The sequence below is a fragment of the Scyliorhinus torazame genome, chromosome 28, assembly GCF_047496885.1.
Source record: "Scyliorhinus torazame isolate Kashiwa2021f chromosome 28, sScyTor2.1, whole genome shotgun sequence".
In the NCBI taxonomy this organism is placed as follows: Eukaryota; Metazoa; Chordata; class Chondrichthyes; order Carcharhiniformes; family Scyliorhinidae; genus Scyliorhinus; species Scyliorhinus torazame.
Window position 1 is genome coordinate 38,641,895 of NC_092734.1, and position 22,943 is coordinate 38,664,837.

Consider the following 22,943-nt stretch of genomic DNA (forward strand, 5'->3'; position numbering starts at 1 on the left):
ACACTCTCTCTCCCCCTCCCCTCACTCACTCTCTCCCCCCCACCCCTCACTCACTCTCACCCCCCCCCACCCCTCACTTTCCCCCACCCCTCACACACATTCTCACCCCCACCCCACACACACACTCTCTCCCCACTACCCTCACTCACACACTCCCCCCAACCCACACTCACTCACCCCCCACCCCACACACACTCACTCTTCCCCACCCCACACAAACACCTCTTTCCTCCTCCCCACCACACACCTCCCCTCTTCCCACACACACCTCTCTCCCCCCTCCCCACACTCACTCTCTCCCCCCTCCCCTCACAGACAATCACTCCCCCTCCCTCACTCACACTCACTCCCCCCACCCCTCACACACACACTCCTCCCCTCCCCACACACACTCTCTCCCTCCAACCCTCACCACACTCACTCCCCCCCCACCCCTCACTCTCCCCCACCCCTCACGCACTCCTCTCCCCCCTCCCTCACTCACCTCTCCCCCCACCCCTCACTCACACTCCCCCCCAACCCTCACACTCCCCCCACCCCTCACACACCCTCTCTCCCCCTCCCCTCACTCACACTCTCTCCCCCTCCCCTCACACACTCTCACCCCCCCCCCCCTCACAGACTATCCTCCCACCTCCCCACACACACTCTCCCACCCCACCCCTCACACACACACACTCCCCCACCCACACACACACACCCCCCACCAACCCACACCACCACCCCCCCCCCCACCCACACCCCCCCCACCCCTCACACACTCACCCCCCCACCCCACACCACACACCCCCCCACCCCTCACTCACACTCCCCCCCAACCCTCACACCCCCCACCCCCACACACACCCCTCTCCCCCCTCCCCTCACTCACACTCTCTCCCCCACCCCTCACACACTAACTCTCCCCCACCCCTCACTCACTCACTCACCCCACCCCACACACACACACTCCCCCCTCCCCTCACTCACACCTCTCCCCCACCCCTCACACACTCTCTCCCCCCTCCCCTCACACACTATCTCTCCCCCTCCCCTCACACACACTCTCTCTCCCCCACCCCCTCACACACTCTCACCCCCTCCCCTCACACACTCTCCGCCCTCCCCTCACTCACTCTCTCCCCCTCCCCTCACTCACTCTCTCCCCCCTCCCCTCACTCACTTACTCTCCCCCTCCCCTCACACACTCTCTCACCCCCACCCCACACACACTCTCTCCCCCCTCCCCCCACACACACTCTCTCCCCCTCCCCTCACACACTATCTCTCCCCCTCCCCACACACTCTCTCTCCCCCACCCCTCACACACTCTCTCTCCCTCCCCTCACACACTCTCTCCCCCTCCTCTCACTCACTCTCTCCCCCCTCCCCTCACTCACTTTCTCTCCCCCTCCCCTCACACACTCTCTCACCCCGTCCCCTCACTCACTCACTCCCCCTCCCTCACACACTCTCTCCCCCCTCCTCTCACTCACTCTCTCCCCCTCCCCTCACTCACTTTCTCTCCCCCTCCCCTCACACACTCTCTCTCCCCCACCCCTCACACACTCTCTCTCCCTCCCCTCACACACTCTCTCCCCCCTCCTCTCACTCACTCTCTCCCCCCTCCCCTCACTCACTTTCTCTCCCCCTCCCTTCACTCACTCTCTCCCCGTCCCCTCACACACTCTCTCTCCCCGTCCCCTCACTCACTCACTCCCCCCTCCCCTCACACACTCTCTCTCCCCCTCCCCTCACACAATCTCTCTCCCCCTCCCCTCACTCACTCTCCCCCCTCCCCTCACACACTCTCTCCCCCCTTCCCTCACTCACTCTCTCTCCCCCTCCCCTCACAAACTCTCTCTTCCCCCCCGCCCCTCACACACTCTCTCTCCCCCTCCCCTAACGCACTATCCCTCCCCCTCTCCTCACTCACTCCCCCCCCGCCCCTCACACACTCTCTCCCCCCAACCCTCACTCTCCCCCTCCCCTCACACACCCTCTCTCCCCCTCCCCTCAGTCACTCTCTCTCCCCCCTCCCCTCACACACTTTCTCTCTACCTCCCCTCACACACTCTCTCTCCCCTCTCACACTCTCTCTCCCCTCTCCCCTCACTCACATCACTCCCCCTCGCCTCACACACTCTCTCTCCCGTCCCCTCACACACTCTCTCTCCCCCTACCCTCACTCACACTCTCTCCCCCTACCCTCACTCACTCACTCCCCCCTCCCCTCACACACTCTCTCTTCCCAGCCCCTCACAAACTCTCTTTCCCCCCTCCCCTCACTCACTCTCTCCCCGCTTCCCTCACTCACTCTCTCTCCCCCTCCCCTCACTCACTCTCTCCCCCTCCCCTCACACACTATCTCTCCCCCCCTCCCCTCACTCACTCTCTCTCACCCTCCCCTCACATACTCTCCCCCTCCCCTCACACACTATCTCTCCCCCTCTCCTCACTCACTCTCTCTCCCCCTCCCCTCACACACTCTCTCACCCCTCCCCTCACTCACTCTCTCTCCCCCGCCCCTCACACACTCTCTCTCCCCCTCCCCCTCACACACTATCTCTCCCCCTCCCCTCACACACTCTCTCTCCCCACCCCTCACACACTCTCGCCCCTCCCCTCACACACTCTCTCCCCCCTCCCCTCACTCACTCTCTCCCCCCTCCCCTCACCTCACTCTCTCCCCCCTCCCCTCACTCACTTTCTCTCCCCCTCCCCTCACACACTCTCTCTCCCCGTCCCCTCACTCACTCACTCCCCCTCCCCTCACACACTCTCTCTCCCCTCCCCTCCCCTCACACAATCTCTCTCCCCCTCCCCTCACACTCTCTCTCCCCCTCCCCTCACTCACTCTCTCTCCCCCTCCCCTCACAAACTCTCTCTTCTCCCCCGCCGCTCACACACTCTCTCTCTCCCCCTCCCCTCACACACTCTCTCTCCCCCTCCCCTCACACAATCTCTCTCCCCCCTCCCCTCACACTCTCTCTCCCCCTCCCCTCACTCACTCTCTCTCCCCCTCCCCTCACAAACTCTCTCTTCTCCCCCGCCCCTCACACACTCTCTCTCCCCCTCCCCTAACGCACTATCCCTCCCCTCCCCTCACTCACTCCCCCCCGCCCCTCACACACTCTCTCTTCCCCCAGCCCCTCACTAACTCTCTCTCCCACACCTCCCCTCACACACTGTCTCTCCCCCTCCCCCCACTCACTCTCTCCCGACTCCCCTCACTCACTCTCTCCGCCCTCCCCTCACACACTCTCTCTCCCCCTCCCCTCACTCACTCTCTCTCCCTCACCCCTCACTCACTCTCTCCCCCTCCCACCCCTCACTCTCCCCCTCCCCTCACACACCCTCTCTCCCCCTCCCCTCACTCACTCTCTCTCCCCTCCCCTCACACACTTTCTCTCTCTCTCCCATTCTCACACTCTCTCTCCCCTCTCCCTCACTCACTCACTCCCCCTCGCCTCACACACTCTCTCTCCCCGTCCCCTCATACACTCTCTCTCCCCTACCCTCACTCACTCTCTCTCCCCCTACCCTCACTCACTCACTCCCCCTCCCCTCACACACTCTCTCTTCCCAGCCCCTCACAAACTCTCTTTCCCCCTCCCCTCACTCACTCTCTCCCCGCTTCCTCACTCACTCTCTCTCCACCTCCCCTCACTCACTCTCTCCCCCTCCCCTCACACACTATCTCTCCCCCTCCCTCACTCACTCTCTCTCCCCCTCCCCTCACACACTCACTCACCCCTCCCCTCACTCACTCTCTCTCCCCGCCCCTCACACACTCTCTCTCCCCCCTCCCCTCACACACTATCTCTCCCCCTCCCTCACACACTCTCTCTCCCCCACCCCTCACACACTCTCTCCCCCTCCCCTCACACACTCTCTTCCCCCTCCCCTCACTCACTCTCTCCCCCCTCCCCTCACTTCACTCTCTCCCCCCTCCCCTCACTCACTTTCTCTCCCCCCTCCCCTCACACACTCTCTCTCCCCCTCCCCTCACTCACTCACTCCCCCTCCCCTCACACACTCTCTCTCCCCCCTCCCCTCACACAATCTCTCTCCCCCTCCCCTCACACTCTCTCTCCCCCTCCCCTCACACACTCTCTCTCCCCCTCCCCTCACTCACTCTCTCTCCCCTCCCCTCACACACTCTCTCTCCCCCTCCCCTCACACACTATCTCTCCCCCTCCCCTCACACACTATCTCTCCCCCTCCCCTCACTCACTCTCTCTCCCCCTCCCCTCACACACTCTCTCTCCCCCTCCCCTCACTCACTCTCTCTCCACCTCCCCTCACTCACCCTCTCTCCCCCTCCCCTCACACACTATCTCTCCCCTCCCCTCACTCACTCTCCCCCTTCCCTCACACACTCTCTCCCCCTTCCCTCACTCACTCTCTCTCCCCCTCCCCTCACAAACTCTCTCTTCCCCCCCGCCCCTCACACACTCTCTCTCCCCCTCCCCTCACGCACTATCCCTCCCCCTCCCCTCACTCACTCCCCCCCCGCCCCTCACACACTCTCTCTTCCCCCAGCCCCTCACTAACTCTCTCTCCCACACCTCCCCTCACACACTGTCTCTCCCCCTCCCCCCACTCACTCTCTCCCCCTCCCCTCACTCACTTTCTCTCCCCCTCCCCTCACACACTCTCTCTCCCCCTCCCCTCACTCACTCACTCCCCCTCCCCTCACACACTCTCTCTCCCCCTCCCCTCACACAATTCTCTCTCCCCCTCCCCTCACACTCTCTCTCCCCCTCCCCTCACACACTCTCTCTCCCCCTCCCCTCACTCACTCCTCTCTCCCCCCTCCCCTCACACACTCTCTCTCCCCCTCCCCTCACACACTATCTCTCCCCCTCCCCTCACACACTATCTCTCCCCCTCCCCTCACTCACTCTCTCTCCCCTCCCCTCACACACTCTCTCTCCCCCTCCCCTCACTCACTCTCTCACCACCTCCCCTCACTCACCCTCTCTCCCCCTCCCCTCACACACTATCTCTCCCCCTCCCCTCACTCACTCTCCCCCTTCCCTCACACACTCTCTCCCCCCTTCCCTCACTCACTCTCTCTCCCCCTCCCCTCACAAACTCTCTCTTCCCCCCGCCCCTCACACACTCTCTCTCCCCCTCCCTCACGCACTATCCCTCCCCCTCCCCTCACTCACTCCCCCCCGCCCCTCACACACTCTCTCTTCCCCAGCTCCTCACTAACTCTCTCTCCCCACCTCCCCTCACACACTGTCTCTCCCCCTCCCCCCACTCACTCTCTCCCGACTCCCCTCACTCACTCTCTCCGCCCTCCCCTCACACACTCTCTCCTCCCCTCCCCTCACACTCACTCTCTCTCCCTCACCCCTCACACCTCTCACCCCCCTCCCACCCCTCACTCTCCCCCACCCCTCACACACTCTCTCTCCACCTCCCCTCACACTCTCTCCCCCCTCCCCTCACCGCACTCTCTCTCCCCCCTCCCCTCACTCACTCTCTCCCCTCACCCCTCACTCACTCTCTCCCCCCAACCCTCACTCTCCCCCCTCCCCTCACACACCCTCTCTCCCCCTCCCCTCACCTCACTCTCTCTCCCCCCCCCTCCCCTCACACACTTTCTCTCTACCTCCCCTCACCACACTCTCTCTCCCCTCTCACACACTCTCTCCCCTCTCCCCTCAATCACTCACATCCCCCTCGCCTCACACACTCTCTCTCCCCGTCCCCACACACACTCTCTCCCCCTACCCACACTCACTCTCTCTCCCCCTACCCTCACTCACTCACTCCCCCTCCCCTCACACACTCTCTCTTCCCCAGCCCCTCACAACTCTCTTCCCCCCTCCCCTCACTCACTCTCTCCCCGCTTCCCTCACTCACTCCTCTCTCCCCCTCCCCTCACTCACACTCTCCCCTCCCCTCACACAATATCTCTCCCCCTCCCCACACACTCACACTCACCCCCACCCCACACACACTCTCCCCTCCCCTCACACACTACCCTCACCTCCCCCTCCCCACACTCACACACACTCACCCCCATCCCCACACACACACCTCACCCCTCCCCCACACACACTCTCACTCCCCTCCCTCACACACACTCTCTCCCCCTCCCCTCACACACTATCTCACCCCCCTCCCCACACACACTCACCCCCCACCCCTCCACACTCACACCCCCTCCCTCCACACACTCTCACCCCCCACCCCTCATCACTCTCTCCCCCTCCCCTCACACACTCTCTCTCCCCCCCCCTCACTCACACACTCCCCCAAACCCACACACACACTCTCCTCCCCAACCCCCACACTCCCCCCCACCCCACACTCCTCTCTCTCCCCCACCCACACTCACCTCCTCCCCCTCCCCTTCACACACCCTCACTCTCCCCCTCCCCTCACCCTCTCTCTCTCCCCCTCTCTTCACACACTCTCTCTCTCCCCCTCCCCTCACTCTCTCTCTTCTCCCCTCCCCTCACACACTCTCTCTCCCCCCACCCTACACTCACTCTCTCTTCCCCCCGCCCCTCACTCACTCTCTCTCCCCCTCCCTTCAAACATTCTTTCTCCCCCCTCCCCTCACACACACTCTCTCCCCCCTCCCCTCACACACTCACTCTCCCCCTCCCCTCACACACTATCTCTCCCCCTCCCCTTACTCACTCTCTCTCCCCCTCCCCTCACACACTCTCTCTCCCCCTCCCCTCACACACTCTCTCTCCCCCTCCCCTCACACACTCTCTCTCCCCCTCCCCTCACACACTCACTCTCCCCTTCCCCTCACACTCTCTCTCTCCCCCTCCCCTCACACACTCACCCTCCCCTCCCCTCACTCACTCTCTCTCCCCCTCCCCTCACTCACTCTCCTCTCCCCCTCCCCTCACACACTCTCTCTCCCCCTCCCCTCACACACTCTCTCTCCCCCTCCCCTCACACACTCACTCTCCCCCTCACACTCTCTCTCTCCCCCTCCCCTCACACACTCACTCTCCCCCCTCCCTCACTCACTCTCTCTCCCCCTCCCCTCACTCACTCTCTCTCCCCCTCCCCTCACACACTCACTCTCCCCTCCCCTCACACTCTCTCTCTCTCCCCCTCCCCTCACTCACTCTCTCTCCTTCCCACCCCTCACTCACTCCTCTCTCCCCCTCCCCTCACTCACTCACTCCCCCTCCCCTCACTCACTCTCTCTCTACCCCCGCCCCTCACACACTCTCTCTCACCCACCCTCACTCACTCTCTCTCCCCTACCCTCCCACACTCTCCCTCCCCCTCCCCTCACACACTCTCTCTCCCCCTCCCCTCACACACTCACTCTCCCCCTCCCCTCACACTCTCTCTCTCCCCCTCCCCTCACACACTCACTCTCCCCCTCCCCTCACTCACTCTCTCTCCCCCTCCCCTCACTCACTCTCTCTCCCCCTCCCCTCACACACTCACTCTCCCCCTCCCCTCACACTCTCTCTCTCTCCCCCTCCCCTCACTCACTCTCTCTCCTTCCCACCCCTCACTCACTCTCTCTCTCCCCACCCCTCACTCACTCTCTCTCCCCCCTCCCCTCACTCACTCTCTCTCTCCCCACCCCTCACTCACTCTCTCTCCCCCGCCCCTCAAACACTCTCTCTTCCCCCCCGCCCCTCACCACACTCTCTCTTCCCCCCCGCCCCTCCCACACTCTCTCATCCCCCAGCCCCTCACTAACTCTCTCTCCTTCCCACCCCTCACTCACTCTCTCTCCCCTCCCCTCACTCACTCACTCCCCCCTCCCCTCCTCTCACTCTCTCTCTACCCCCGCCCCTCACACATTCTCTCTCCCCCGCCCCTCACACACTCTCTCTTCCCCCCCGCCCCTCACACACTCTCTCTCACCCACCCCTCACTCACTCTCTCTCCCCTACCCCTCCCACACTCTCCCTCCCCTCCCACACTCTCTTTTGTGAGTCCCCAAGCATCAGTAAAATTATGTGTTTTAAGTGACAAGTGTTAGTGCCAGTTGGCATTTTATTTTAATAGAACTCCTACAGTGCAGAAGGAGGCCATTCGGCCATTGAGTCTGCACCGACCCTTCGAATTAGCACTCTATCCTTTTCCACCCTGCCCTATCCCCATAACCAAACCTTTTTGGACACTAAGAACAATTTATATGGTCAATCCACCTAACCTGCACATCTTTGGACTGTGGGAGAAAACCGTAGCACCCGGAGGAAACCCACGCACACACTGGGAGAACGTGCAGCCTCCGCACAGGACAGACAGTTTCTTTCCAGGTGCTCCGGTTTCCTCCCACAGTCCAAAGACGTGCAGGTTAGGTGGATTGGCCATGCTAAGTTGTCCTTAGTGACCAAAAAGGCTACGATGGGTTATTGGGTTACGGGGATAGGGTGGCAGTGAGGGCTTAAGTGGGTCAGTGCAGACTCGATGGGCCGAATGGCCTCCTTCGGCACTGTACTATCTAAAAAAAAAGAAAATTAATATATATTTACACTTCAGCCATATCCTACTCCTCAATCCTAAGCTTTCAAAGGACCTAACTGGCTTTTCTGGGCACTAGCCCAACTTATAAAGCTTCGTAATGGAAATGCTACCTGATCAGTTGTCCTTTCCCAATGTATTTTTAGTGTTCAATTGTGGCTTTAGTTAACTTCAGTTAGTATCTGATACACGCAATCTTGCCAATCTTTTATCCTTTTGCCAAATATTTATTTTTGAGGATACTTTTCTGATTATTTATGGAAATGACTTGATTTTTCTTCTCTCTAACTTACTTCCATCAACAAGCAATTTGTGAAAACCTTTCTTTATATCTGTGAATTAAACCCATTCTTACAGCAGCTATAGGGAATTGGCTACAGCAGTCATTTTCTCAGCCAAATGAAATATAAGAATCTTTATTAGTGTCCCAAGTAGGCTTACATTAACACTGCAATGAAGTTACTGTGAAAAGCCCCAGTCGCCACATTCCGGCGCCTGTTCGGGTACACAGAGGGAGAATTCAGAATGTCCAATTCACCTAACCTGCACATCTTTGGACTGTGGGAGGAAACCGGAGCACCCGGAGGAAACCCACGCACACACGGGGAGAACGTGCAGACTCCACACAGACAGTGACCCAAGCCGGGAATCGAACCTGGGACCCTGGCGCCGTAAAGCAACGGTGCTAACCACTGTGCTACCGTGTCACCCAAATATGATGACACAACAACTATTGATATGAATTGAGGGTCTGTTAGGACCTTACCTCTTCCCACCAGAATCAGTGGCAGGAATAGATTCCATCATTTGCTTCATATCTGAAATTTGTTTAAAATAGAGAAATATTGGATAGTTCTTTCTGAGAGCTCTGACAATCCTGGGCCTTCTTGCTGGAAATTGAATATCATCTCAGGAGTAGCTCTACTGATTAGATCCATGACTTCCACACACTGAGTAAGGAAGGAAATTCTTGCCTCAACACCTTTTCCTTGCCCTCCTACCTCGACATTCTTGGAGAATTTTGGCTTTGCGTGACCCAAGCCTTGATTGGTGTCAAATAACTGTGAGGTTGGGGAGCATAAAGAAGCCTGAAGGGTTTTCGTTATGAAGCGAGGGGGCGGCACAGTGGCGCAGTGGTTAGCACCGCTGCCTCACGGCGCCGAGGTCCCAGGTTCGATCCCGCCCCGGGTCACTGTCCGTGTGGAGTTTGCACATTCTCACCGTGTCTGCGTGGGTCTCACCCCCCACAACCCAACAGGATGTGCAGGGTAGGTGGATTGGCCACGCTAAATTGCCCCTTAATTGGGACAAAGGAATTGGGCACTTTAAATTTGTTTTAAAAAATGCAAGGGTGGCTTTAAATTATAGCCGGAAGAAAGTTGATTCACAGATTCGGATTTTGTTTCAGTCGAACGAAAGCCTGATTTAACTCGGGGCCAAGCGGGTCAAAGGGCAACACGCTGATTTCCTCCCCTAGAGGGTGAGACCTCATGAACGGGATCTAATACTGACTCTCACCCAGGCAAACCAGATGGGCACCACTGGCCATGGCAGGAGCTGATATTTTATAGGGTAACGGGCCCTCATCAGGTATCCCCGGAAATCGTTTGTGGTGTCAAGGATTATCATAGATTATCATAGAATTTACAGTGCAGAAGGAGGCCATTCGGCCCATCGAGTCTGCACCGGCTCTTGGAAAGAGCACCCTACCCAAGGTCAACACCTCCACCCTCTCCCCATAACCCAGTAACCCCACCCGACACTAAGGGCAATTTTGGACACGAAGGGGAATTTATCGACGGGACGGCGAGGGGAAGCTGGGAGAATGAGAAGGGAGCGTTGAAGCCGGGGCAGGGGAGGCCTGGTAGGGGCAGCAGGGCGGCTCTTGAATTGATACGTGGGTTTGCCCTTTAATTTAGGCCCCACACGCCTGTGGGACAGGCCGTCTGCCCAGTGGCACAATTCAGGGAGGTTTAGAGGAGGAGACCGTGACCCCCTGCTCCAGCAACTTAAATCCTCACTACCTACACTGTTGCCGCTGTGTGGTTGGGTTGGGGGGGGGGGCGGGGTGATGGGGGTGGTTATTGTTTTTTTGAATAATATTTTATTGAGGCATTTGAAATTTTTTTACAACAGCAACAAAAACAATGACATCAACATGGTAAAATAAACATTTCCCCCCCAGCCCAATCTTCACACACCCCAACCATACAACAACAATTGCCCCCCCCCCCTTGGAATACTGCTTCTGCTGACATTTTAATTTTCCCCGAGAAAGTCGACGAACGGCTGCCACCTCCGAGTGAACCCGACCATTGACCCTCTTAAGGAATTGAGGCAAGAATTTCCTTCCTTACTCCAAGTGTTTGAGCAGGGGGATGGGAACCAAATGAGGAGGTTAGTGGACAGTAAGGAGGTAGTAACTAAAGCCTGTAAGGAACTAGATCATGAAGTCAGCGTGACTAAGGGGAAGAGTAGGCAGGGAGCAGATGATGAACGCAAAGGGACTGGTGGTCGGAGGTGCATTTGTTTTAATGCAAGAAGTGTATTAAGGCAAATGAACTTAGGGCTTAGATTAGTACCTATTAGTTATTGCTATTACTGAGGACTTGGTTGAGGAAGGGCATGATTGGCAACTAAACATTCCAGGATATTGATGCTTCAGGCGGGATAGAGAGGGAGGTAAAAGGGGTGGAGGAGTTGCATTACTGGCCAGAGAGGATATCACAGCTGTGCTGAAGGAGGGCACTATGGAGGACTCGAGCAGTGCGGCGATATGGGCAGAGCTCAGAAAATAGGAAGGGTGCGGTAACAATGTTGGGGCTGTACTACAGACCTCCCAACAGCGAGGCGTCAGATAGAGGTACAAATATGTAAACAGATTATGGAAAGATGTAGGAGCAACAGGGTGGTGGTGGTGATAGGAGATTTTAATTTTCCCAACATTGACTGGCATACACTTAGTGTCAGAGGTCTAGATGGAGCAGAATTTGTAAGGAGCATCCAGGAGGGTTTTCTAGAGCAGTATGTAAATAATCCAACTCGGGAAGGGGCCATAATGGACCTGGTGTTGGGGAATGAGCCCGGCAGATGGTTGAAGTTTCAGTCGGGGATTACTTTGGGAATAGTGATCACAATTCCGTAAGTTTTAGAATACTCATGGACAAAGACAAGAGTGGTTCTAAAGGAAGAGAGCTAAATTGGGGAAGGCCAAGTATACCAAAATTCGGCAGGAGTTGGGGAATGTGGATTGGGAGCAGCTGTTTGAAGGTAAATCCACATTTGATATGTGGGAGGCTTTTAAAGAGAGGTTGATTAGAGTGCAGGACAGACATGTCCCTGTGAAAATGAGGGATAGAAATGGCAAGGTTAGGGAACCATGGATGACAGGTGAAATTGTGAGACTAGCTAAGAGGAAAAAGGAAGCATACATAAGGTCTAGACGACTGAAGACAGACAAAGCTTTGGAAGAATATTGGGAATGTAGGACCAATCTGAAACGAGGAATCAGGAGGGCTAAAAGGCGTCATGGAATATCTTTAGCAAAAAGGAGCAAGAGGGTAACTAGAGAAAGGGTTGGTCCACTCAAGGACAAAGGAGGAAAGTTATGCATGGAGTCAGAGAAAATGGGTGAGATTCTTAACGAGTACTTTGCATCGGTATTCACCGAGGAGAGGGACATGATGGATGTTGAGGTTAGGGATAGATGTTTGATTACTCTAGGTCAAGTCGGCATAAGGAGGGAGGATGTGTTGGGTATTCTAAAAGGCATTAAGGTGGACAAATACCCAGGTCCGGATGGGATCTATCCCAGGTTACTGAGGGAAGTGAGAGAGGAAATAGCTGGGGCCTTAACAGATATCTTTGCAGCATCCTTGAACACGGGTGAGGTACCGGAGGACTGGAGAATTGGTAATGTTGTCCCCTTGTTTAAGAAGGGTAGCAGGGATAATCCAGGTAATTATAAACCGGTGAGCCTGACGTCAGTGATACTGAGGGATAGGATCTATTCCCATTTGGAAGAAAATGGGCTTATCAATGATAGGCAACATGGTTTTGTGCAGGGAAGGTCATGTCTTACCAACTTAATAGAATTCTTTGAGGAGGTGACAAAGTTGATTGATGAGGGAAGGGGTGTAGATGTCATATACATGGACTTCAGTAAGGCGTTTGATAAGGTTCCCCATGGCGGCTGATGGGGAAAGTGAAGTCTCATGGGGTCCAGGGTGTACTAGCTAGATGGATAAAGAACTGTCTGGGCAACAGGAGACAGAGAGTAGTAGTGGAAGGGAGTTTCTCAAATGGAGAACTGTGACCAGTGGTGTTCCACAGGGATCCGTGCTGGGACCACTGTTGTTTGTGATATACATAAATGATCTGGAGGATGGTATAGGTGGTCTGATTAGCAAGTTTGCAGATGATACTAAGATTGGTGGAGTTGCAGATAGCGAGGAGGACTGTCAGAGAATACAACAGAATATAGATAGATTGGAGGGTTGGGCAGAGAATGGCAGATGGAGTTCAATCCGGGAAAATGCGAGGTGATGCATTTTGGAAGATCTAATTCAAGAGCGGACTATACGGTCAATGGAAGAGTCCTGGGGAAAATTGATGTATAGAGAGATCTGGGTGTTCAGGTCCATTGTACCCTGAAGGTGCTGCGCAGGTCGATAGAGTGGTCAAGAAGGCATACAGCATGCTCTCCTTCATCGGAAGGGGTATTGAGTACAAGAGTTGGCAGGTCATGTTTACAGTTGTGTAAGACTTTGGTTCGACTACATTTGGAATACTGCGTACAGTTCTGGTCGCCACATTACCAAAAGGATGTGGATGCGTTGGAGAAGGTGCAGAGGAGATTCACCAGGATGTTGCCTGGTATGGAGGGCGCTAGCTATGAAGAGAGGTTGAGTAGAGTAGGATTATTTTCATTAGAAAGACGGAGGTTGAGGGGGGACATCATTGAGGTCTACAAAATCATGAGAGGTATGGACAGGGTGGATAGCAAGAAGCTTTTCCCCAGAGTGGGGGTGTCAATTACTAGGGGTCATGAGTTCAAGGTGAGAGGGGAAAAGTTTAAGGGAGATGTGTGTGGAAAGTTCTTTACGCAGAGGGTGGTGGGTGCCTGGCATTGCTGGCGGAGGTGGTAGAGGCGGGCACGATAGCGTCATTTAAGATGTATCTCGACAGATACATGAATGGGCAGGGAGCAGAGGGATACAGATCCTTAGAAAATAGGCGTCAGTTTTAGATCGAGGATCTGGATCGGCGCAGGCTGGGAGGGCCGAAGGGCCTGTTCCTGTGCTGTAATTTTTCTTTGTTCTTTCTTTGCTCTTCTTAAGGCGAACTTTATTTTCTCAAGACTGAGAAACCCAGCCATGTCACTCACCCAGGTCTCCACACTCGGGGGCTTCGAGTCCCTCCACATTAACAAGATCTGTCTCCGGGCTACCAGAGAGGCAAAGGACAAGACGTCCCTGAACTTCCGGATTTTCCGACACTCCAAAGATTGCTACCTCCGGACTTGGCGCCACCCGTGTTTTTAGCACCGTGGACATTGCCTGAGCGAAACCCTGCCAAAACTCTCTAAGCTTTGGGCATGCCCCAGAACATGTGGACCTGATTTGCTGGGCTTTCCGCACACCTCGCACACCTGTCCTCTACCCCGAAAAACCTGCTCATCCTAGCCACTGGCATGTGTGTCCGGTGGACTTCCTTAAATTGTATCAGGCTAAGCCTGGCACATGATGAGGAGGCATTAACCCTGCCTAGGGCATCTGCCCATAGACCCGCCTCTATCTCTCCTCCGAGCTCACCCCTCCCACTTGCCCTTAAGCTCCTCCACCGGAGTTTCCTCCGCCCCCGAAAGCTCCTGGTAAATATCCGATACCTTCCCCTCTCCCGCCCGGGTATGGAAACTACTCTATCCTGTATCCCCCGTGGCAGCAACGGGAAGGCCGGCACCTGCTTTCTCAGGAAGTCTCACACCTGCAAATACCTAAACCCATTCCCTGCTGGCAATTCAAATTTATCCTCCTAGGCTTTCAAGCTGGGGAAGCTCCCGTCTATAAATAGATCCCCCATCCTTCTAATTCCTGCCCTTTGCCATCTCCGGAACCCATCATCTAGTCTACCCTGTTGATGAATATTATAAATCGGGGTCCAAATCGATGCTCCCTCCACTCTCTTATATCTCCTCCACTGCCCCCAGATTCTCAGAGCCGCCACCATCACCGGACTTGTGGAGTATCGGGCCGGCGAGAACAGAGGAAGAGTTGACGATATCAGTGCTCCCAAACTGGTGTCTTTACATGACGCCGCCTCCATCCTCACCCACACCGACCCCTCCCCCACTACCCACTGATGGGGAGGCACTGAAAGACAAACAGAAATCTGGGGAGGGACCGTCATCTTCACCGTCTGTACCCTCCCCGCCAGTGATAGTGGGAGCATGTCCCATCTCTTAAAGTCCCCTTCCATTTAGAACATAGAACAATACAGCGCAGTACAGGCCCTTCGGCCCACGATGTTGCACCGAAACAAAAGCCATCTAACCTACACTATGCCATTATCATCCATATGTTTATCCAATAAACTTTTAAATGCCCTCAATGTTGGCGAGTTCACTACTGTTGCAGGTAGGGCATTCCACGGCCTCACTACTCTTTGCGTAAAGAACCTACCTCTGACCTCTGTCCTATATCTATTACCCCTCAGTTTAAAGTTATGTCCCCTCGTGCCAGCCATTTCCATCCGCGGGAGAAGGCTCTCACTGTCCACCCTATCCAACCCCCTGATCATTTTGTATGCCTCTATTAAGTCTCCTTAACTTTCTTCTCTCCAACGAAAACAACCTCAAGTCCGTCAGCCTTTCCTCATAAGATTTGTTATGAGATTTGTTTGTTCTACCAGCGGGATAGGTTTATCTTGTGCAGTGCCTCCCATTCTAGGGCCACCTGGGTTCCCAGATACCGAAAGCTCTTCCCTACCATTCTAAGCGGCAGCTCCCCCAGTCTCTTCTCCTGTCCTCGTGCCTGGATCCCCCCCCCCCCCCCTCCCCCCCGGACCAGCCCTTTCCAGTTCCTAGAAGCTCTTAACGCCATGGCCAATGGCTCTATGGCCAGAGCAAACAGTAACGGGGAGAGGGGGCACCCTTGCCTCGTCCCTCGGTGTAGTTTAAAATACCCCAACCTCAGCCGGTCCGTACGCACACTCGCTACTGGTGCCTGATAGAGCAACCGCACCCAGTCAAGAAGGCCTTCACCAAACCCAAACCTTCCCAGCGCCTCCCACAGGTAATCCCACTCCACCCGATCAAAAGCCTTCTCCCCGTCCATCGCTACCACCACCTCCGCCTCCTCTCCTTCTGTGGGCATCATAATAACATTTAAAAGCCTCCGAATGTTGGCCTTGAGTTGCCTGCCCTTAACAAATCCCGTCTGGTCTTCCCCTATCACTCCCGGGACACAATCTTCTATCCTTGTGGCCAATATCTTAGCCAACAGCTTGGCATCCACGTTCAAAAGCGAAATCGGCCTGTATGACCCACATTGCTCAGGATCCTTCTCCTGTTTCAGGATCAGTGAAATCGAGGCCTGCGACATTGTCGGGGGGAGGACTCCCTTCTCTCTTGCTTCGTTAAATGTCCTCACCAGCAGTGGGCTTAATATCTCTGAAAACTTCTTATAGAATTCCACCGGGTAGCCGTCTGGCCCCGGGGCCTTGCCCGACTGCATGCCCTCCAGCCCCTCGATTATTTCCTCAATCTCAATTGGGGCTCCCAGCTCCTCCACCAGGTCCTCCTCCACCCTCGGGAACCTCAACTGATTCAGAAACTGCCTCATCCTCTCCACCCCAGCTGGGGGTTCCTCATATAATTTACTATAGAAGTCCTTAAACACCTCATTCACCCCTGCAGGGTCCAGGACAGTATCCCGCCTTACTCTTTACTTTACCTATCTCCCTAGCCGCCTCTCTTTTCTTGAGCTGGTGCGCCAACATTCTGCTTGCCTTTTCCCCGTACTCACAGATTGCCTCCCTTGCCTTCCTCAACTGTTCCACCGCTTTCCCTGCGGTCAACAGCCCAAACTCCGCCTGTAACCTTCGCTGCACCCACAGTAGCCCCGCGTCTGGGGTCTCCTAGTATCTCCTGTACACCCGGAGTATCTCCTCCACTAACCTGTCCCTCTCAGCCCGTTCCGCCTTTGCTCTGTGGGCCCGGATCAAGATTAATTCCCCTCTGACCACTGCCTTCAGAGCTTCCCAGACCGTCGCTGCAGAGACCTCCCCCGTATCATTTGTTTCCAGGTAGTTCTGGATGGATTTGTTAACCCGCCCACAGATCGCTTCATCCGCCAGCAACCCCACATCCAGTCTCCACAGCGGGCGTTGCCCTCTCTCCACACTAACCCATAGACCCACCAAGTGTGGGGCATGATCCGATACTGCGATTGCCGAATACTCAGTACCCACCACCCCCGGTATTAGCGCCCTGCCCAGAACAAAAAAGTCGGTGTGAGAGTATCCCTTGTGGATATGTGAAAAAAAGGAAAACCCTTTCTCCCTTGGCCGTGCAAACCTCCATGGATCTACTCCCCCCATCTGTTCCGTAAACCCCTTCAATTCCTTTGCTGCAGCCGGCCTCCTCCCTGTCCTGGATTTTGACCGGTCCAATTCCGGATCAATGACTGTGTTAAAATCTCCTCCTATAATCGGGTTATGTGACTCTAAGTCTGGGATCTTACCTGACACCCGCCTCATAAATTCCACATCGTCCCAATTCGGAGCATATATGTTCACAAGTCCCACCCGCACCCCCTCCAACTTCCCATTCACCATTATGTACCTCCCCCCCCGTGTCTGACACGATTCTCCCTGCCTCGAATGCCACTCGTTTGCTGATCAAGATCGCTACCCCCCGGTCTTTGAGTCCAGCCCTGAGTGGAACACTTGGCTAACCCACCCCTTCCTCAATCTCATCTGGTCTGTAACCTTTAGGTGTGTCTCTTGTAGCATTGCCACGTCCGCCTTCAGTTCCCTCAAATGCGCAAACACACGAGGCCTCTTGACCGGCCCATTCAGTCCTCTCATGTTCCATGTGATCAGCCTGGACGGGGGGGCTTCCAACCCCTCCCCCGCCCCCGCCGACTAGCCATCGCCCTTTTTATGCCAGCCTCGAGCTCGCGCCCTCCGCTTCCTTGAGTCCCCATTCGGGCAGTCACCGCTCCCGACCTCCCATTTGTCCCCTAGCAACAGTTCCTCACCTGTCAGCATAGCAGCTCCGCCCCCGCGCCCCCCCCCCCCCCCGCTCCCCCCCCCCCCCCCCCCCCCCCCCCAGCAATAACACGAGAAACCAAGTCAAGCTCCAGCTTAACACCTGCTCACCTCCCACTGCGCTTCCGAGAGTCAGCTGACCGGGTGTGGTTATTGTGAGATGAGCCATTCAGAGAATTTGGAATGTCTCTATCAGAATTCAGGGCTGGATTCTCTGATTTTCAGGCTATGTCCTGATGCCGGAATGGGAACGGTGGCATTTTATGACCGAAGAATTGTCGCGAAACGTCCACTGATCCTCCATTTTGCTGGGGGGCGGGGGGGGAGGGTACAATGCCGACCCCCCCCCGACCACCCTCCAACAATGCCCCCAGCACCTGTGAAAGTCCCCCCTGCGCACGGATCGCACCCCCCCCCGAACTGTGGCTGTGCTGGACTGAGTCCGCAGTCGCCACGCCGAGTTCCCCACAAGAGATGGGGAATTGGTACTTGACCAGTCGAGGGTGGTGCGTCGGGCGGTGGGCCCCAGGTAACGCCCTGAGGCCGTCGATACGGCGTGGGGCGACGCCGCCTTGGAGGGGGCGGGGCTTCATGAAAGTGGCGCTGCCCCAATTTCATCACAAACAGGGATTCTCCGGCCGAACGGGATTTCGGCGTCCGAGTCCGGAGAATCCCACCCCCAACCTTTTATTCCAAAGTTAGCCAAAGGCTCTCTGCTGCACGTTGAGAGCGTAGCACGAGTCAAAGTGTTAATAGTGACAGGATGTAACAGGCGCTGTGTGTCTGAATGCACTTTCCTTATCTTGGTGGAGATGTGCAGCTTAAAACTGCGGATGTTGATGCTAGATAAAGGTTGCTTGATTCGATTTTCACAGTTGTTAAATATATTCTACGATTTATTGGCTAGAAATTACTAGGAATTTGTATGGTTAGAATGGAGCATAACTGGCACTGAGAATCATAGTGCCTTTTCAGTGCAGAAGGAGGCCATTCGGCCCATCGAGTCTGCACCGACCCTCTGAAAGAGCACCCTACCCAGACTCACTCCCCCACCTTATTCCCATAAACAAGTAACCCCACCTAACCTTTCAACACGAAGGGGAAATTTAACATGGCCAATTCACCTAACCTGCACATCTTTGGTTGTGGGAGGAAACCGGAGCACCCGGAAGACACCCTCGCAAACCCCACACGGACAGACACCTAAGGCACGGTAGCACAGTGTTTAGAACTGTTGCTTCACAGCGCCAGAGTCCTGGGTTCGATTCCCGGCTTGGGTCACCGTCTGTGCGGAGTCTGCACATCCTCCCCGTGTGTGCGTGGGTTTCCTCCGGGTGCTCCGGTTTCCTCTCACAGTCCAAAGATGTGCAGGTTAGGTGGATTGGCCGTGATAAATTGCCCTTAGTGTCCAAAATTGCCCTTAGTGATGGGTGGGGTTACTGGGTTATGGGGATAGGGTGGAGGTGTTGACCTTGGGTCGGGTGCTCTTTCCAAGAGCCGGTGCAGACTGGATGGGCCGAATGGCCTCCTTCTGCACTGTAAATTCTATGATAAATTCTATGAAGTCCCGAAAGACATGCTGTTGGGTGAATTGGACATTCTGAATTCTCCCTCTGTGTACCCGAACAGGCGCCGGAGTGTGGCGACTAGGGGCTTTTCACAGTGACTTCATTGCAGTGTTAATGTAAGCCTACTTGTGACACTAATAAAGATTATTACAAAACCCGGGTCCCTGGTGCTGTGAGGCGGCAGTGCTAACCACTGTGCCGCCATTAATAGTAAAAAAAAAGATTCCTGGCTTTACGCAGAGTATAAGAGAGAGTTGTGATTAGCGGCAGTTTTCCCTGGATACTTTGCACCAATCCGTCGTTAGCCTGACCAAAACGAATTGAAAACTCCTCTCTCATTGAACCGAATGAGCATTCTCCTGTCCGACTCAGAGGATTCTGGGTGGAATCCCCCCCCCTCCCCCCCCCCATGCACAGCAGTGGGTGATCCGGGCGGAGGTGGCTCGCAGGTTTTTGGCGGGGCTGCAGGTTCCTGACCCTGGAAAGGGCTGGAGAATTCTGCCCTCTGGGTTGACGTCCCGCTCCAGGGTGGTATCCGCCCCCCCCCCCCCCCCCCCCCCCACCCCCCAGTGGCAGGAGCGTGGTGGGCAGGGAAGCAGGACTTGGCAGTGGGCCAAAATCAGCTTCCCGATGTCGGGAAATTAGTTTGGCATCTCGTTGCGGCTTAAAGTCGGATTGATTGCCCCGCGGGGGCAACGCCGAGGACCCCATCTGCACCCCATGAATTCTCACTGAAGGCCCAACACAGTGGAACCCCCTCTGAATTTAGCCAGCAGGAATTTCGAACACTCACTTTCACGGCCTCCTCAACCTCGCCCCTCGCCTGAGGTGTGGTGGCCCTCGGGTTAAATCGCCACCAGTCGGCTCTTCCCCCTCAGAGAGACAGCCCATGGTCAACTGGGACTATGGTGACTTTACCTTGAACTTTGCATAAGTGGTGTGCACGAGCGAGGGAGACTTTACCCTGGACTGTCTGGTCAGTAGATGCTGCTTTCGCCTTCACGGAGTGATATTCGCTGCTTTGGAGCCCAGACTGGGCTGGGCTCAGGGGAGGGGTGAGAATGAGGTTAGGAGTCAAGGGGGACAGTGGCAGAGTGAATGGCTATCCGGGTACCCGTTTAAATATGGTGCCCGGACGTTGGCGACTCTGGGGTAACGTTGGGACGGGCAGCCTCCTGCCCATCCCACCCCAGGATTCAGTACGCTCCTCGGGGCTGCAAAACGGATCAACTGAACAGTACAAGGCCTCGAGTGTTCAGTCACTCAGCTCTCCAGCTGAACTCACCCCAACCTCTACTCCCGACAACGGGCCTAGTCTCCAGGATGGAAGATCCCCCCCCCCCCCACCCCCCAGGACCTGAGTACAGAAATAAAGGCTGATGTTCGAATGCAGGACTAAGGGAATGCTGCATTGTCGGAGGTGCCGCCATTCAGCTGAACCCAGGTCCTGTTCGACATAAACGACCCCATGACGCTGATATGGAGAGTTATTCCTGGTGGCCTGGCCAGCCTTTTATCGCTCAGTCAACATCACTGAAAACAGAGATCATTTATTCATTATCGCTTTCCTGTTTGTGGGAGTTTGCTGTGTGAAAATTGGCTGCCTCACTTCCTGTGTTGTAAATGTGTCGGGTCATCCTGAGGTCAGGGAAGGGAATGGATGGCCGAGGGGGTTGGGGGGCCGAGGGGGTTGGGGGGCCGAGGGGGTTTGGGAGGTGCCGAGAGGGCTGGGGGGCCGGGGGAGTTTAGGGAGGGGCCGAGAGGGTTTAGGGAGGGTCCGAGGGGGTTTGGGGAGGGTCCGAGGGTGTTTAGGGAGGGTCCGAGGGGGATTAGGGAGGGTCCGAGGGGGTTTAGGGAGGGTCCGAGGGGGTTTAGGGAGGGTCCGAGGGGGTTTAGGGAGAGCCTAAAGGGGTTTAGGGAGGGTCTGTGGGGGTTTAGATAGCGGGAAGAGATAAGTTGTTTATGGTTAATCTGCCGAGGTCCAGGAGGCAGGAGTCTGGGCCGAGGCTGAGTGAATTGAGGCTGTGGAGAAATTTAAATAAAATAAATGGAGGCGTAGACTATTTTCTAAATGGGAAGATGCTTAGGAAATCAGAAGCACAAAGGGACTTGGGAGTCCTTGTTCACGAATCTCTTAAAGTTAACGCGCAGGTCAGTCAGCAGTTAGGAAGGCAAATGCAATGTTCGCATTCATGTCGATTGGGCTAGAATACAAGAGCAGGGATGTACTTCTGAGGCTGTATAAGGCTCTGGTCAGACCCCATTTGGAGTATTGTGGGCAGTTTTGGGCACCGTATCTAAGGAAGGATGTGCTGGCCTTGGAAAGGGTCCAGAGGAGGTTCACAAGAATGATCCCTGGAATGAAGAGTGGTTGAGGACTCTGGGTCTGTACTCGTTGGAGTTTAGAAGGATGAGGGGGGATGTTATTGAAACTTACAGGATACTGCGAGGCCTGGATAGAGTGTACGTGGAGAGGATGTTTCCACTTGTGGGAAAAACTAGTCGAGGATACCATCTTTTCACAGTAACTTGTGACAATAAGCGATTATTATTATTTGATTATTTATTATCTCAGACTAAAGGGACGATCCTTTAAAACAGCGATGAGGAGGAATTTCTTCAGCCAGAGGGTGGTGAATCTGTGGAACTCTTTGCCGCAGAAGGCTGTGGAGACCAAATCACGGAGTGTCTTTAAGACAGAGATAGATAGGTTCTTGATTAATAAGGGGATCAGGGGTTATGGGGAGAAGGCAGGAGAATGGGGATGAGAAAATATCAGCCATGATTGAATGGCGGAGCAGACTCGATGGGCCGAGTGGCCTAATTCTGCTCCTATGTCTTATGGTCTCATTATGATCATGGCTGATCATTAAGTTCAATACCCTAATCCCGCCTTCCACCCAAATCCCTTGATCCCTTTAGCCCCAAAAGCTATATCTAATTCCTTCATAGAATCATAGAATCTCTACGGTGAAGAAGGAGGCACATTTGGCCCATCGAGTCTCCATCGACCCTTGGAAAGAGCACCTTACCCCCGTAACCCAGTAACCCCATCTTTTGGCACGTAAGGGGCAATTTATCACGGCCAATCCACCTAACCTGCACACCTATGGACTGTGGGAGGAAACTGGAGCACCCGGAGGAAACCCACGCACACATGGGGAGAACGGGCAGACTCCGCACAGTCACCCGAAGCCGGAATTGAACGCGGGTCCCTGGCGCTGTGAGGCAGCAGTGCTAACCACTGTGCCGCCCTCAAAGTCGGAGGTGATTTGCATGTGGACTCCACCTGTTAAATCCTGCGGCACAGACTGACTTGAATCAATTTGAAAGGGCGAAGCACTCAGTTTGACGAGATTCTCACAGGTCACATGGTCCTCAGTGCTGAGCACCAACATTACAAAGTCACCCCCTTTCAATAAAGGTTTTTTTTATCGAATATTAGAAATTAGATACCAAAGAGAAAATGCTGGAAAATCTCAGCAGGTCTGGCAGCATCTGTAGGAGGAGAAAGAGCTAACGCTTCGAGTCCGATGACTCTTTGTTAAAGCTGGGCTTTGGAGGGTTAGGGAGAGAGGGAGAGCTGGGCTTTGACGAAGGGTCATCTGGACTCGAAACGTTCGCTCTTTCCTCTCCCTACAGATGCTGTCA

General features: G+C 55.4%; 1 protein-coding gene across 2 annotated transcripts in view; it reads left to right on the forward strand.

The window, feature by feature from the left end:
- Positions 1 to 22,943, forward strand: part of pik3ap1 (phosphoinositide-3-kinase adaptor protein 1) — a 244,812-nt gene that overhangs the window by 149,430 nt on the left and 72,439 nt on the right. The gene's annotated exons all lie outside the window — the stretch shown is intronic.